Source organism: Sapajus apella, unplaced genomic scaffold (assembly GCF_009761245.1).
Source record: "Sapajus apella isolate SASKATOON/1434 unplaced genomic scaffold, GSC_monkey_1.0 scaffold22, whole genome shotgun sequence".
Classification (NCBI taxonomy): domain Eukaryota; kingdom Metazoa; phylum Chordata; class Mammalia; order Primates; family Cebidae; genus Sapajus; species Sapajus apella.
Window position 1 is genome coordinate 15,865,878 of NW_022436962.1, and position 8,592 is coordinate 15,874,469.

General features: G+C 44.7%; 1 pseudogene; it reads left to right on the forward strand.

Moving 5' to 3' along the window:
* Positions 1–7,586: 7,586 nt before the first annotated feature.
* LOC116559078 lies at positions 7,587–8,346 on the forward strand (annotated as a pseudogene).
* Positions 8,347–8,592: the final 246 nt, after the last annotated feature.

An 8,592-nucleotide genomic window follows, 5' to 3' on the forward strand; every position in this document is an offset into this window, starting at 1 on the left:
GGCTTGAAAATACCTTTTTTTTTTTTTTTTTTTTTTTTTTTTTTTTTGAGACAGAATCTTGCTCTGTCACCAGGTTGGAGTGCAGTGGCATGATCTCGGCTCACTGCAACCTCTGCCTCCCAGGTTCAGGTGATTCTCCTGCCTCAGCCTCCCGAGTAGCTGGGATTACAGGCACATGCCACCATACCCAGCTAATTTTTTGTATTTGTAGTAGAGATGGGGTTTCACCATGTTGGCCAGGTTGGTCTTGATCTCTTGACCTTGTGATCCGCCCGCCTCAGCCTTGCAAAGTGCTGGGATTACAAGCGGGAGCCATTGCACCCAGCCAAAACCAGACTTTTAAGCTCTCTTTCAACTCTGCATTTCCTTTCCCTATTTCCTACCTCCTGTACACATACCTTGTGTCAGACTCTTACCATTAAATCCTTTAAGATTCAAGTTAAATTACTTTACTTTGCCCCATCACCCCAGCCAGATATGATCCTTGCCCTCTAAATTGTTTAGCCATTTTCTTCATTTATTCATTCGTTTCAGTTATTAAGCCCCTCCTATACGTTGCCCACTAGTCTCAGTCCCTAGTTTACAAAGAAGAATAAGATGTGGTCTTTGCCCTCAGTTCACAATTTAATCAAGGAGATAGCCAAGTACAAGTAATTTCAAAGCAATGTGAGAAGTGCTATTGTTACAGGAACCCCTCCTTACCCGGTCTCTGGTTTAATAAAACATGACTAGAGGCCGGGCACAATGGCTCACATCTGTAATCCCAACACTTTGGGAGGCCAAGATGGGAGGATCACTTGAGGTCAAGAGTTCAAGACCAGCCTGGCCAACATGGCGAAACCACATCTCTACTAAAAATACAGAAAAATTAGCCAGGTGTGGTGGCACACACCTGTGATCCTAGCTACTCTGGAGGCTGAGACACAAGAATCACTTGAACCCAGGAGGCTGAGGTTGCAGTGAGCCGAAATGGTGCCACTGCACTCTAGCCTTGGCGACAAAGCAAGACTCTGTCTCAAAAAAAAAAAAAAAAAAGACAAAAAAACATGGCTAGAGTGACCCCATCTTAAAGTGAGTAGCTAGGCACTCACAAGACAGTTATAATATTAATACTTATGGTCTAAAAATAGCTGTAAGTATTATAATTACAAAATATTCACAACTATAATCCTAGCCCTTTGGGAGGCTGAGGTAGGTGGATCACTTGAGGCCAGAAGTTCAAGACCAGCCTGGCCCATATGGCAAAACCCCATCTCTACTAAAATATTAATATTTTAAAAAGCTAGGCTGGGTATGGTGGCCCATGTCTATAATCCCCCAGCACTTTGTAAGGCCAAGGCAGGCGGATCATGAGTTCAGGAGTTCAAAACCAGCCTGGCCAACGTGAAACTCCATCTCTACTAAAAATACAAAAATTAGCTGGGCATGCTGGCACACACCTGTAGTGCAAGCTACCTAGGAGGTTGAGGCCGTAGAATCACTGGAACCCAGGAGGTGGAGGTTGTGGTGAGCCGTGATCATGGCACTGCACTCCACCCTGGGCAACAGAGCAAGACTTCTGTCTCAAAATAAATAAATAAAGGCTGGGTGTAGTGGCACATGCCTGTAGTCCCAGCTACTCAGGAGGCCAAGACATGAGAATTGCTTGAACCCGGGAGGTGGAGGTTTGTGGTGAGCTGAGATGGTGCTACTATACTCCAGCCTGAGCGACCACAAGATTCTGTCTCAAAAAAAAAAAAAAAAAAAAAATTATGCTCACGCAGGACATCTCCCGCCAAGCCCACAGAATGTCCAGATGTCCTGAATGCAGCCCACTTCACCCAAAGATACCATTAATGAGTAGCTTAGTTTGAAGGATTCATGGTCATTATAACACCAATAGCCTCGACCTTTAGTGAGCATATCGGCACATTCCAAGTTGAATCATAGCTCCTTATAGTTTTTTGCTAAGTAGGGACACTGCCCAAGGACAGTGTGTTCCTCCTGCTTCCTCAGGACTCACTACTTTATAACAGAGTAGTTCCAATAAACGTGCTTCCTCCACTGTGCTCTGTGACTCCCCTCCAATTCTTCCCTGTGCTAGACCCAAGGGCTGGCTCTTGGAGTCTCTTTTCCAGCAACACTATAGTAATGAAGAACAAAATACTATAAACCAGTTCAATGACACTTATCACATATTCCTTTTTACTATTGCTACCTTGTGTATGTTTTCCACCTTAAGAAATTGCCTTTTGAGAGCAAGCCAATTTTGGTTTGTTTTTGCATCTTCTACATAGTCTGAAACAAGGCCTGCAATATGATATGCTCTCGAATATTTTAATTTATTTTTTATTTTATTTTTTTGAGACAGTGAACTCTGTCACCCAGACTGGAGTGCAATGGCGTGATCTCAGCTCACTGCAACCACCACTTCCGGAGTTCAAGTGATTCTCCTGCCTCAGCCTCCCAGGTAGCTGAGATTACAGGCATCTGCCACGCTATTTTTTTGTGTTTTTAATAGAGACGGGGTTTCACCATGTTGTCCAGGCTGGTCTCGAACTCCTGACCTCGTGATCCACCTACCTCAGCCTCCCGAAGTGCTTGCATTACAGGCATGAGCCATTGCGCCTGGCCTCAAATATTTTTAAACAAGTGAATGGAGGCAGTAAGTCTTAAACTGACCGGAATTGCAAAAATATTTTATCTTTCAATCTTCTCTTTGAAATGGATATTGGATATTATATACCTTTCCACAATTTTTTAGAGACAGAGTCCCACTCTGTCACCCATGCTGAAGTGCAGTGGCATGATCTCAGCTCACCGCATCCTCCGTCTTCTGGGTTCAAGTGATTCTCCTGCCCCAGCGTCCTGAGTAGCTGGGATTATAGGCAGCCACCACCATGTCCGGCTAATTTTTCGTATTTTTGATAGAGACAGGGTTTCGCCATGTTGACCAGCCTGGTCTCAAACTGATCGCAGATGATCCACCTGCCTCAGCCTCCCAAAGTGCTGGGATTACAGGCTTGAGCCACCCTGCCTGGCCTCCTTTCCACAGTTCTTTGAGAAATGTATTTTTCTCCTTTAACATATAAATGTACTAAATACCATCCAGAGATTTCCTAATGTTGAACCATTCTGCAAAATAGGAATAAGCTCTTTTGGCCTGGAACAAGTCTTTCTGCATTCTGTAGGAACACCCTCTCCCCTCAGCTGAAAGGCAAAAAAGGATCTGCCACCTCCCTCCCCACACTGCCCCAGCATATGGTGACCTTCCTTACCAAAGGAAATGGTTCTTATTCTAGCTGTTGCCTTTATTTGAGTAAAAATCAGATGAAATTGTATTATTTTTTGAAGGATTGTTATCAGCTCTTTTCTTTCATTTTTTTGTGACTAAGAGTTCTTTAATCACTTTGCTGCTTGCTCTTTATCTCTGGTTCACGATTAATCCCCTCCGTACTTCACTGTTGCACTTTCCTTCCCCTCTCCAAGCCCCCTCTTCTAAACTAAACATAAAGAGGAATCCTGTTTTTGCATGGTCAAGCTACACTCGTACTTTAGAGTTTAATTTCTTGCCTTTGCCCTTTCTTGCCCTTTTGTGCTTTTGACAGAATACTTCAAAGCAGCATATGTGAATCTTCATTTCATTTACAGGACCTGAGTAACTTAGAAAGGGTTTCCAGAGACTGTTCAATGCTTGTTAGAGCTTAGCTTTTCAAGCATAGGCAAATCTCACTGTCCTTTATAAATTGTGACAAAGTCAGTGCTGATAGTTACAGAGTCAGTCAAAAAGATAAGATGGAAAGGGATGAGATAATTCAAGGATTACCAGTGCTACAAGTTTAAACATAGGACTCCAAGCAAAAATATCCTAACAGGCCCCCCTGAAACCCTTCCTCTTTGGCTAGTTCTGAATCACCGAATCTCCAAAAACATGGTTTCTTTCGTGAGCATTCCTGTAATTCATGAAAATCTGTAGTATTTATGTCTCAGGTATTAAAAATGGTGCAAATAACTTCTCATTTCTCGGTTCAGTAATTTAAGTCGTACATATTGAGGCTGGGCGCAGCGGCTCATGCCTGTAATCCCAGCACTTTGGGAGACCAAGGGGGGTGGATCTCTTGAGGTCAGGAGTTCAAGACTAGCCTGACCAACATGGCAAATCTTCCTCTACTAAAAACACAAAAATAGCTGGGCATGGTGGCGTGTGCCTGTGGTCTCAGCTACTCATGAGAGTGAGGCAGGAGAATCACTTGAACCCAAGAGGTGGAGGTTGCAGTGAGCCAAGATCGTGCCACTGCACTCCAGCCTGAGCAACAACGTGAGATTCAGTCTCAAAAAGAAGTTGTACATACTGAGAACCATGCATAGCATGTAAGAACAGAAAGTGTTAAGAGCTTAATGTGTGTACAGGACTTCTCTGTGGATTACTTCTGAGGCCCAAGTAATTTAACTAAATTGTGTAAATTCTCCCAGCTAATGTGTGATACATTTAGAACTATAATACCCTGACTTCCAACCCAGCACTGTTTCCAAGTATCACAATGCCTCCCAGTCTACTATCTACATGAGCTTAAGTGGCATCTTCACAGCCCATCCTTAGAGTATTGCAAATCGGGAACTCTGAATTGGGGGGCTGGCCTCTGAGTATAGAGGCAATAACTGAGAGAAGTCACAGGGAGAGAGAAGGAATCTTGTGGTTCACATGGGTAGACATTAGACAGGTTTGTTGTTTTGTTTTGGTTTGGTTTTGGTCATCCCATATGTGAGTTCCCATTGTGTGAGAAATGCCTCACCTTATTAAGCAGAACCTGCTTCCCACTATAGAAGTTGAAACTGCCAAGCAATCACTTTCCAGCCTCTCTTGCAACCAGGACACTGATTTCAAAAAGCCAGGACTGAGCTGACGCCATGCTCACAAGGGTGGACAGTGTGGCAGGGATTTTCATGGCAGCATTCTGAGCCTAGCTTGCATAAGCTGGCAGTGTTAGCCGCAGCCTATGCCCAATGTCTGTGGCAGCAGAGTCTGTGGTTCTAGTTCACTGGCATGAGTTTGTTTTGTCATCCCTCCTGGAGATTTTACAAGCTATTCAATATCCTTCAGTAAATTCCCTTTCTGCTTAAATTAGCCAAATTTGGCTGGGCAAGGTGGCTTGGGCCTATAATCCCAGTACTTTGGGAGGCCAAGGCAGGAGGATCACTTGAAACTAGGAGTTCAAGACCAGCCTGAGCAACATAGGGAGATTCTGTCTCTACAAAACATTTAAAAATTTGCCAGGCATGGTGGTGCATGTCTGTGGTCCCAGCTACTTGGGAAGCTGAGGTAGGAGGATCACTTGAGCCCAGGAGGTCGAGGTTACAGTGAACCATGATTGTGCCACTGCACTCCAGCCTGGGTGACAGAGCAAGATTCTGTCAAAGAAAAAAAAAAATTAGCCAAATTTAGTTTCTAATGCTTGCATTTTTAAGAACTCTGTTTAATGAGAAAATAATACCTTGAAGTAGCTGTCATCAAGAGACCCTTAGGAAAATGAAGGAAAACAGGGAAGAAGGAAAAGAGGGAAATCTGGGACTGATTTCCCTCTTTTATTATACAGCCTGCATAGGTCTCCAGGAACAAAATTCCAATTAATTTAAAGAATGAGACACTGAAAGCCTATGGCAGATGGTGATCAAACTTGTGAAAGCATTTTAAATTCTTGTGGCAAGAAGGATATGTATTGATTTGGGGCCAACACTGCAATGAACATTTTAAAATATTTTGGGTCTACTTTTTATATATTAGAGTGAGAAAGCCCTCATTTTATGAGGCAGAACCCATCTTCCACTCTAGAAACTGAAAATGCTAAATACTTGCTTTCCCAGTGTTCCTCACTATCATGGCAAATGCATGACTTAAGCTCCACCAATCAGAAGTACACAGCCCAGATTTCAAGTCAGAGGCCAGGAATATAAAGAAACCAACGGCATGCGACTTTATGCTGGTGTGGGAAGTGGCAGCTGTACCCCATTTCAGAGGCAGTGGTAGCAGTATTCCCAGTAACTGTATTCAGTGTCCCAAGGCAGTGAGTCTTCATGGACCAGCCTTGTGACCTGCTTTGGGGCACTGTTTCTAGCTCTATAACCTTCAAACCTGGTTTTTGTCTTGAAGATTATGTGAGCTATCTAATATATTTAATACATTTATATGCTTAAATTAGTCAAAGTTGGTTTCTGTTTCTTGAAACTAAACTCTGACTGATAGAAAAGGTAATCGGTCTACAAATCTCCATCATCTCCAAGGCCAAAACTTGCCTTCCTCTCTTTCACTCCCATCTTTCACATGTATTTTGAGGCTTCTTTCCTTTTTGCCACCTTGGAGTTCATTTGGGGCCTAACTTCCTGATTTTAAAATGTTGGAATGGGGAAGAAGAACTTTGAATTTTCCAGGAACTGCTTAACTTCAACCCCAAAGATCATCTTGAGCCATTAACCCTTAAGGGTAGTTATGCCTTGCAATTCATCAATAGCCACAATTCACTGCTTGTGTAATGTTCCTGTCATTATAAAAAGCCCTCTTGTTGAGGCCAGGCATGGTGGCTCATGCCTGTAATCCCAGCACTTTGGGAGGCTAAGATGGGAGGATCACTTGAAGTAGAGTTCCAGACCAGCCTGGACAACATGATGAAAACGCATCTCTACTAAAAATATGAAAAGTAGCTGGGTGTGGTGGGCGTGCCTGTAATCCCAGCTACTCAGGAGGCTGAGGTATGAGAATCACTTGAACCCGGGAGGTGGAGGTTGTAGTAAGATGAGATCATGCCACTGCAACCCAGCCTGGGCAACTGAGTAAGACTCCGTCAAAAAAAAAAAAAAAAAAATCCTCTTGTTGGAAACTCTGAGAAAAGTCAGGAATTAATTTGACCAGAAAGAATACATCTGCTGAAATCAAACAAAGGATCACGCCTGTAAAATTGTATCCCAAACTTCACACAAAACAAGTCCTGGAGGAACTTGTCCCCAATCCCAAGGGTCACAAGAGTTCCCCAATAACCCCATTTCCCATGGTTCCTCTCTGGATTTGGGGTGAACTACCTGTAACACCACAACAAAGTTTGTTACAATACTGTCACCAAACAAATTTACTGGACTGACAAACATATCAGGGGAGTCTATTCTTAACAGGGGCCTTCTGAAATCAGTGGCTTCCTATAGAAGGATTCTACATGCAAATACCATTTGAGTCTGCTTCTTCTCACTTTCTTATCTGGGACCCAAATGGAAACATCTATTATTAATATAAGTTAAGAAGCCTGAAAATGGGCTGGGCATGGTGGCTCACACCTGTAATCCCAGCACTCTGGGAGCCTGAGGCGGGTGGATTACCTGAGGTTGGGAATTCAAGACCTGCCTAAGCAACATGGAGAAACCCCTTCTTTACTAAAAATAAAAAATTAGCTGGGTGCAGTGGCGCATGCCTGTAATCCCAGCTACTTGGGAGGCTGAGACAGGAGAATCGCTTGAACCCGGGAGGTGGAGGTTGCGGTGAGCTGAAATCGTGCCATTGTACTCCAGCCTGGGCAACAAGAGGGAAACTCTGACTCAGGGGAAAAAAAAAAAAAAAAGCCTAAAAACGATCATTGAAATATCTAGTTTCCTGTCTGTGCCAGGGCAGCACATGGTCCACGCCAAGCAATAGAGATGCTCAGGCTGTGCTCTCAGGGACCAAATGGGAGACAGCAGCACCAGCGGGGGCAGAGAACCCAGACATCAAGCTCTTTGGGAAGCAGAACACAGATGATGTGCATGCGGATCAATGACATTTCCCTGCAGGATTATACTGCAGTGAAGGAGAAGTATGTCAAGCACCTGCCTCACAGTGCAGGGCAGTATGACGCCAAATGCTTCCACAAAGCTCAGCGCCCCACTGTGGAGCGCCTCACTCACTTCATGATGACAAACGGCCACAATAACCGCAAGAAGCTAGTGACCTTGCGCATCGCCAAGCATGCCTTCAAGACCATTCATCTGCTCACAGGCAAGGACTCTCTGCAGGTCCTGGTGAACGCCATCATCAACGATGGTCCCTGGGAGGGCTCCGTATGCATTGGGTGAGCCAGGACCATGAAATGACAGGCTGTGGACATGTCCCCATTGTGCCGTGTAAATCAGGTCATCTGGCCGCTGTGCACAGGCGCTCATGAGGCTGCCTTCCAGAACAACAAGACCATCGCTGAGTGCCTGACTGATGAGCTCATCAGTGGCGCCAAGGGCTCCTCCAACTGCTCTGCCATCAAGAAGAAGGGGGAGCTGAAGGGTGTGTCCAAGTCCAACGGCTGATTTTCCAGGCTGCTGCCCAATAAACCTGTCTGCCCTTTGGGGCGGCCCCACAAAAGAAAAAAAAAAAGAAAAAATATCTGAAACTGTAAGCAATTTGGTGTGCGTGCGTGTGTGTGTGTGTGCGTGCGTGTGTGTGTGTGTGTGTGTGTGTGTGAGATGAGGTCTCACTGGACAGAATGACAATCCAGGCTGGAGTACAGTGGTGCCATCTTGGCTCATTGCAACCTCTGCCTCCCTGGCTCAAGCCATCCTCCCACCTCAGCCTCCCAAGTAGCTGGAACCACAGGTGCAAGCCAC